This window comes from Portunus trituberculatus, chromosome 17 (assembly GCF_017591435.1).
Source record: "Portunus trituberculatus isolate SZX2019 chromosome 17, ASM1759143v1, whole genome shotgun sequence".
Classification (NCBI taxonomy): domain Eukaryota; kingdom Metazoa; phylum Arthropoda; class Malacostraca; order Decapoda; family Portunidae; genus Portunus; species Portunus trituberculatus.
Genome location: NC_059271.1, coordinates 16,475,348 through 16,482,847, shown reverse-complemented (window position 1 = coordinate 16,482,847; position 7,500 = coordinate 16,475,348). Strand labels below are relative to the sequence as shown.

The 7,500-nt window shown below is 39.8% G+C and overlaps 1 protein-coding gene across 3 annotated transcripts in view; it reads left to right on the top strand.

Moving 5' to 3' along the window:
• Nucleotides 1-7,500, top strand: part of LOC123504764 (protein Aster-B-like) — a 135,794-nt gene that overhangs the window by 85,293 nt on the left and 43,001 nt on the right. The window lies entirely within an intron of this gene.

Sequence of the window (7,500 nt, the reverse complement as noted above, 5' to 3'; positions counted from 1 at the left end):
CCTTAAAAAAATGGCCATTCTTTCTTCCGTTCCTATTGCACGCCTGTAGTTAGTGTTGATTTTCCTAATGGAAGGTCCAACCAACTCCACCAGCTTCTTGAAGTTTTCATTTGTCATCCTAAAAAAGTTGTAAAATTTTTCTGGATGGTTTACCAGGTCTGGGAATAAATGACTGAAGCTACCGAATTCTGGCCTCCTGGTGTTCAGATGATGCATCCAGATTCGAGTTTTATTTTTACGTCTGCGACGACAAAGCCAGAGCAATGCAGTTACTACAGCAAGAGAATATGCGTCCATTCTCCCTGAAATCAAATGGGTCACTGTGTAGTGACTTGACTCGGGTTGACGCATTCGGTGTAAACGGAGATACGTCGAAATGAATCGCTTCAAATGACTTGATGCGACTCGACTCGACGCGACTCGCTCGGTGTAAACGCAGCGTTAGACCACCTTGTATTGAGTTCGTATGGGATGCTTTATGACTTTGCTTGTTTGGTAGAAATGGAAAGCTGGTTTCTTAGCCTATATGCTGTGTGTGTGTGTGTGTGTGTGTGTGTGTGTGTGTGTGTGTGTGTGTGTGTTTTATGTAGGAGAGAGGGCCAGCCAAGGGCAACAAAATATAAAAAGCCCACTTGAATGCTGGTTCCCTAGAAGATAAGTAGAGGGTTAGCCAAAATTAGGTAGCAAATGTCTTGATACCTCCCTCTTAAAAGAAGTCAAGTCATTGAAAGATGGAAATAAAGAAACAGGTAGGGAGTTCCATGAGTGATTGAGAGGACTGGTTAACTCTTACATTAGAGAGTTGGACAGAATAGGGATGAGAGGAAGAAGAAAGCCTTGTACAGTGAGGCCACAGAAAGAGGGGAGGCATGCAGTTAGCAGGATCAGTAAAACAGTTAGCATGAAAATAGTGATAAAAGACAGAAAGAGATGGAGCATTTCAGCAGTGAAAGGTGAAGACAGTCAGATGAAAGGAGTTCATGAGACAAAAAGTCTTAGATTCCACCCTATCTAATAAAACTGTGTGAGTGGAACCCCTCCCCCCCAACATATGAAGAGTACTCCATACAGGGGTGGATAAGGCCCTTGTACAGAGTTAGCAGTTGGAGGGGCGAGAAAAACTTGCGAGATGCCTCTGAGCGCCTAACTTTATAGAAGCTGTTTTAGCTAGAGATAAGATGTAAAGTTTCCAGTTAAGAAATTGAGTAAAGGACAGACCGAGGATATTCAGTGTGGAAGAATTAGATAGTTGAGTGTCACTGAAGAAGAGAGGATACTTGTCTGGAAGGTTGTGTCAAGTTGATAGATGGAGGAATTGAGTTTTTAAGGCATTTAAAACTACTAGATTTTCTCTATCCCAAACGGAAATCTTAGAAAGATCAGAAGTCAGGCATGCTGTGGCATCCCTGCATGATCTGTTGATTTCCTGAAGGGTTTGTCATCTCTGAAAGGATGGAAAGATGTAGGGTGGTATCATCAGCATAGGAGTGGATATGGCAAGAAATTTGGTTAAGAAGATCTTATGTGCGACCAGCCTACATATTGGCAGGTGGAATTTGAAACTGTGATGCTGATCAGCCTACATATAGCAAGGCTGTAAAAAACTGGTGTTAAGAGGTAGCGAGCTGGCATTAGCACCATTGGAAAGAGCGTTTCCTGTAGGTCAGGACTGACTATTGTAACACTGGCCTGCACTGCGTACTAGCAATCCACTCTCTCCCCCATCCATTGCTTTTATGCAAAACTTGAATTTTACAGGTGAAACCCCATTTTCTGTTGGCCCGCAGGTAGGATATTTTCTTCATTTTTCAGACTTTGGTGGCTCGTCAAACCAGAGTACTTAGAGAGTTGCAGATTTGGATTTCAGATGTGGAAAAATATGATCTACAATCCCATAAGGAAAAAAACTCCATGGTGAAAGTTGAAAAATATCCAGAAATGGTTGGCTGGGGGTGAAGGAAGGTGAAAAAATTAATCGTACCGAAGGGGTTAATGAATAATAGAAAGAGAGCGGATGACTGGACAGAACGCTGAGGAACACCACTATTAATAGATTTAGGAGAAGAACAGTGTCCATCTACCACAGCAGCAACTGAACAATCAGAAAGGAAAAGAAACTTGAGATAAAGGAGGGCAGTTTTGAAATCAAAGCTTTATGCCAGATTCTGTCAAAAGCTTTTCATATGTCTAATGCAACAGCAAAAGTTTCACTGAAATCTCTAAAAGAGGATGGGCTCAGTAAGGAAAGCCAGAAGATCACCAGTAGAGCGACCTTGAAGGAAGCCATACTGGCAATCAGATAGAAGTTTGGGAAGTGACAGGTGTTTAAGAATCTTCCTGTTCAGGATAGATTCAAAACTTTAGACAAGCAAAAGATTAAAGCTATAAATAGACGGTAGTTTGAGGTATTAGAACGGTCACCCTCTTTAGGAACAGGCTGAATGTAGGCAAACTTCCAGTAAGAAGGAAAGGTAGAAGTCGATAGACACAGTTGAAAGAGTTTGGTCAGGCAAGGTGCAAGCACGGAAGCACAGTTTTTGGGAACAATAGGAGGGACTCCATCAGGTCCATAAGCCTTCTGAGGGTTTAGGCCAGTGAGGGCATGGAAAACGTCATTATGAAGAATTTTGATTAAAGACATTAAATAGTCAGAGGGAGGAGGAGAAGGAGGGACAAGCCCAGAATCATCCAAGGTGGAGTTGTTAGCAAAGGTCTGAGAGAAGAGTTCAGCTTTAGAGACAAAAGAGATGGCAGTGGTGCCATCAGGATGAAATAAAGGAGGGAAACATGAAGAAGTGACGTTATTGGAGATGTTTTTGGCTAGATGCCAGAAGTCTCGAGGGGAGTTTGAATTTGAGAGATTTTGACATTTTCTATTCATGAAGGAGTGTTTGACAAGTTGAAGAACACACTTAGCATGGTTCCGACCAGATATGTAAAGTGCATGAGATTCAGGAAAAAGAAGGCTCAAGTAGTTTTGTGGGCAACCTCTCTATCATGTTTAGCATGAGAACAGGCTGTGTTAAACCAAGGCTTAGAAGAAAGAATGAGGAATGTGCACCTCCATGCCAGACATCACTTCTGTTATGCATTCAGCACAAAGAGATGGATCTCTGACACAGAAACTGTAATCATTCCAGGGAAAATCAGCATAATACCTCCTCAGGTCCCCACAACTGGCAGAGGCAAATTGCCAGAGGCACCTCCACTTTGGAGGGATTGGAGAAATAGGACAAGATACAGAAATTAAATTGTGATCTGAGGAGCCCAATGGAGAAGATAAGGTAACAGCATAAGCAGAAGGATTAGAGGTAATGAAGAGATCAAGAATATTGGGGATGTCTCCAAGACAGTCAGGAATACGAGTAGGGTGTTGCACCAGTTGCTCTAAGTCATAGAGGATAGGAAAGTAGAAGGTTGGTTCACCAGGATGGTCAGTGAAAGAAGAGGAAAAGCAAAGCTGGTGGTGAACATTGAAATTTCCAAGAATGAAGATCTCTGTGAAAGGATAGAGGGACTGAATGTGCTCCACTTTGGAAATTAAATAGTCAGAGGAGTTATGAGAGAGAGATAGACAGCACAGATGGTGGAAAACTCGGAAGATTCAAGAGTATGGGCATGAGAACAAGTTAAGTCGTTGCGCACATAGACACAACATCCAGCTTTGGAATGAAAAATGAGAATAGAGAAAGTAGGAGGGAACAGAGAAGGGGCTACTGTCAGTTGCCTCGGATAGCTGTGATTTGGTGAGGAAAAGATGAGGAGGTTTAGTAGAGGAGAGGTGGTGTTCCACAGATTGAAAATTAGATCTAGGTCCAGAAGTTAATGTAGAAAAAGTTGAGGGAGGTGTCAAGACATTTGTGGTCGTCATCAAGAGAGGAGTCTGACCTGGGGACATTTCTGGTCCCCTCCCCAGAAGGGGACTCAGGGGGTGGGTTTGAAGTTGCTATATTTTTATTTTGAATTTTAAGTGAAGGGTGTGTGTGTGTGTGTGTGTGGTAAGTGCATGTAGTTTTGTGAGAAGGAGAGTTGTCTTCTGTGTGTGTGTGTGTGTGTGTGTTTGTGTGTCTTTTCTCATATTTTTTGTATTACACTAGTCAATAACACTGGTCTGTGGTTTAATAGTGTATGTGTGTGTGTGTGTGTGTGTATTTACCTAGATTTATTGTACAGGGTTCGAGCGGGGCTCATAGTGTTCTGTCTCCATTTATCCAATTTTTCTTTAAAGTTATGCACATTATGTGCTTTAACAATATCATCACTCAATGCATTCCACTTTTCCACTATTCTATGTGGAAAACTGTATTTTCCAATATCCTTCACACACTGCCTCATCCTAATCTTTACATGTCCTCTTGTCCTTCTAGCTTCTTCTGTCACCAGCACCAGGTTTTCCTTGTCTATCTTTTCAATACCATTTACTATTTTATACATTGTTATTAGGTCTCCTTGTTCTCTTCTATCTTGTAAGGTTGGCAGTCCCATTTCCTTTAGTCTTTCTTTATATGTTAGGTTCTTTAGTTCCAGCTCCATATTTGTAACTACAGGCAACCCCCGTTTAACGAAAGTTCACACAACGAAATTTTGCTATAACGAAGGTTTCATTTTACTACCATCTGCTCGTTTAACAAACACAAAACTCGCTTTAACGAAGTTTTATCCAGGTAATTTTTTTTCCAAATTTGAAAGCCCTACCGTATCATGCAAGCTGACAAGCTTTTGAATACATCAGGAGCTGCTGGTACTAAGGCCTGCCTCAGGAGAAATCCTGAGACACCTGTAGAATAAAGATCAAGATCAAGCCTCTCGTGGACAACACAGGCTCTGCCGATACAAAGGCCTGACTCAGAAGAAATTCTGTGTCACTTGTAGCATCAAGATCAAGATCAAGATCACATGCACCACTCACTGCCCAGTCAAAACATAACAGCGTCACCAGCAGCTCATCTTCCTTAGTTCAACTTACCACCAAAACGCCCTGCAATGTGGCCTAACGTTCCTAAGAAGACCAGGAAGTGTCTTACTCTCGAAGTGAAGCTGGGTTAATATTATTCACAGACAAGAGAAAGGCCAGAAAACTAATAACATTGCTTCCCACCATGGCTTGACTCCATCTACTGTCTATTATTTTCAAGTCAAGAGACTCTATTAAGAAGGCTAGTGAGACCTCATCTTTCTTGCAAGCTAAAAGAACCACCAGAACTCGTGACTCTACAATAGATAAAATGGAAAGCCTTGTGGAAATGTGGTACATAAGTTTTGTATGCGGTACCATGATGCGCACTTTGTTTACATTCCACAGGTTGCCGGTTAGTGTATTTCCCGTTTCACTCTCCCTCCCTTCATAAAGTTAAGATCATCAACATTATAAAGTTACGTACATACATACATTAGTGTACATTATAATGACTTAAATTAAACTACCTAAATGTTTAACTTCATCATTTTTACTTTCATTAAACCTTTTACTGTACTATGATGCACTCTCACTTTGTTTACTCTCAATGGAAGTTCAAATCAGGGGTTAAACTTGTTATAATCGGTTCGCTTAACGAAGTTTCGCTTAACGAAGTGTTTTTTTAGGAACGTAACCCCTTCGTTAAAGGGGGTTGCCTGTATTTTCTGAATCTGCTTTAATCTTCTTACATAATTTTTTGAGTCCAGTGACCACACCACAGTTGCATATTCCAGCTGAGGATGTATCATGCTTGTGATAATTTTTTTCATCATAATGCCACTCTTATATTAGTCAACATTTTATATGTTAATCCAAATATCTTACTTATGTGTTTTTCGGGGTTCAGATTTTCCTGTGTAATCACTCCCATATCTTTTTTCTCTTTAGTCTTCATTATTTGTTCCTCTTCCATCAGATAGTTCCATACTGATCTTTTATTCTTTTCTGGTTCCATTACATGACATTTCTTGGCATTAGACTCCAAATTTCCACTTGTTACTCCACTCGTTGATTTTGTTTATATCTTCCTGCAACAGCAGACAGTCCTGTCTGGTTTTGATAACTCTTAGGACCTTTACATCATCAGCAAATAAATTTATATAATTGTTTACCCCATTGTAAATGTTGTTTACATATATCTGGAACATAATGGGGCCTAACACTGACCCTTGTGGCACTCCACTTGTTACTTTAACCCAAGATTATGTGTCTCTCATCTCCCTGTTCTTCAAATAATCCCTTATCCAGTCTAACAAAGTTCCTTGCAGTCCTCCTATGCTCTCTAGTTTCCCTTAGTAGTCTGCCATGAGGGACTTTATCAAGATTCCAGGTATACTGTGTCCACCTATCCATCTCTGGTTTTTTTGTCTTTCTGTTACTCTTGAGTAGAAACTTTATAAGCTTGATACACATGACCGTCCTGTCCTGAACTCAAATTGTCTGTGAGTGGTACTCTCCCTAATTTAAAGAACTTGTAATCATTTCCCAAATTGGATCTGCTCTTTACATTCTTTTAGCACCCAGCCTGATACACCATTCAGCCCCATTGCTTCCCTGACATCCAAATTATCTTATAATCTTATAATATCCTCTTTGTGCGCTATGATATTGTCCAGTTCTTGGCAATGCAATGTCCTATTTGGTTCTGCTAAATCCTCTTCTTCAGTGAACACAGTTTTGAAGCGCACATTCATTATTTCACTCATTTCCTTTGCTGTTTGGTATGTCTTCCCACCTTTAATTATTTTTTCTATTGTTTCTTTATTCTTCATCTTATCATTTATAAATTTGTATAAAAGCTTGGGTTCATCTGCACTTTTTCGCACTGCATCTTTCACAAAGTTTCTTTCTTCCTCTCTCCTTACTCTAATATATTCATTTCTTGCTTCCTTAAACTGCTGTCTGTTATTGTCATTTCTCTGCTTTTTTAGTTTCTTCTAAGCTTTATCTTTTGCCTTTTTAGCTTCTGTACATCTGGCATTGTACCAAGCGTGCATACTTTTCTTAACTCTATAGCTAGGTATGTATTTCTTTACTCCTTAATTATATTTCTGTTGGATTATTTCACATTTTCCTTGTATTATCCTTCCATTCATAATGTTTCTTCATTCAATATCAGCAAAAAATGTTCTTAATTTTAAAAAATCTGCTCTTGCTTTTTTTTTTTTTTTTTTTTTCTCCTATTTTTTTTGTCATCCCTGTATTTTATCCCATCTTCCTCCTACATTTCCAGCTCTAATGTCACATGATCATTTCTTGCCATTAGACTTGGGTATTGTAGTTCTTCTTCCCCCCTGTACGTTGTTAACTCTTCCACCCATTGATCAATTGTATTTACCATAGTCAACTGTAACACCACCTGGCTCCATTGTTCAGTATTACCCATTACTTCTATCTCTCTCTCCAGTATATTCTTTTACAGTTAAAGTTTCCTACAAATAGTATTCTTCCATCTCTTCTTATCATATTATCTAGGCACTTTAATCACCTCTCTTTGTATATTCTTATGTTCCTCAGTTCCCCATGTATTTGTCTTAGCTGGC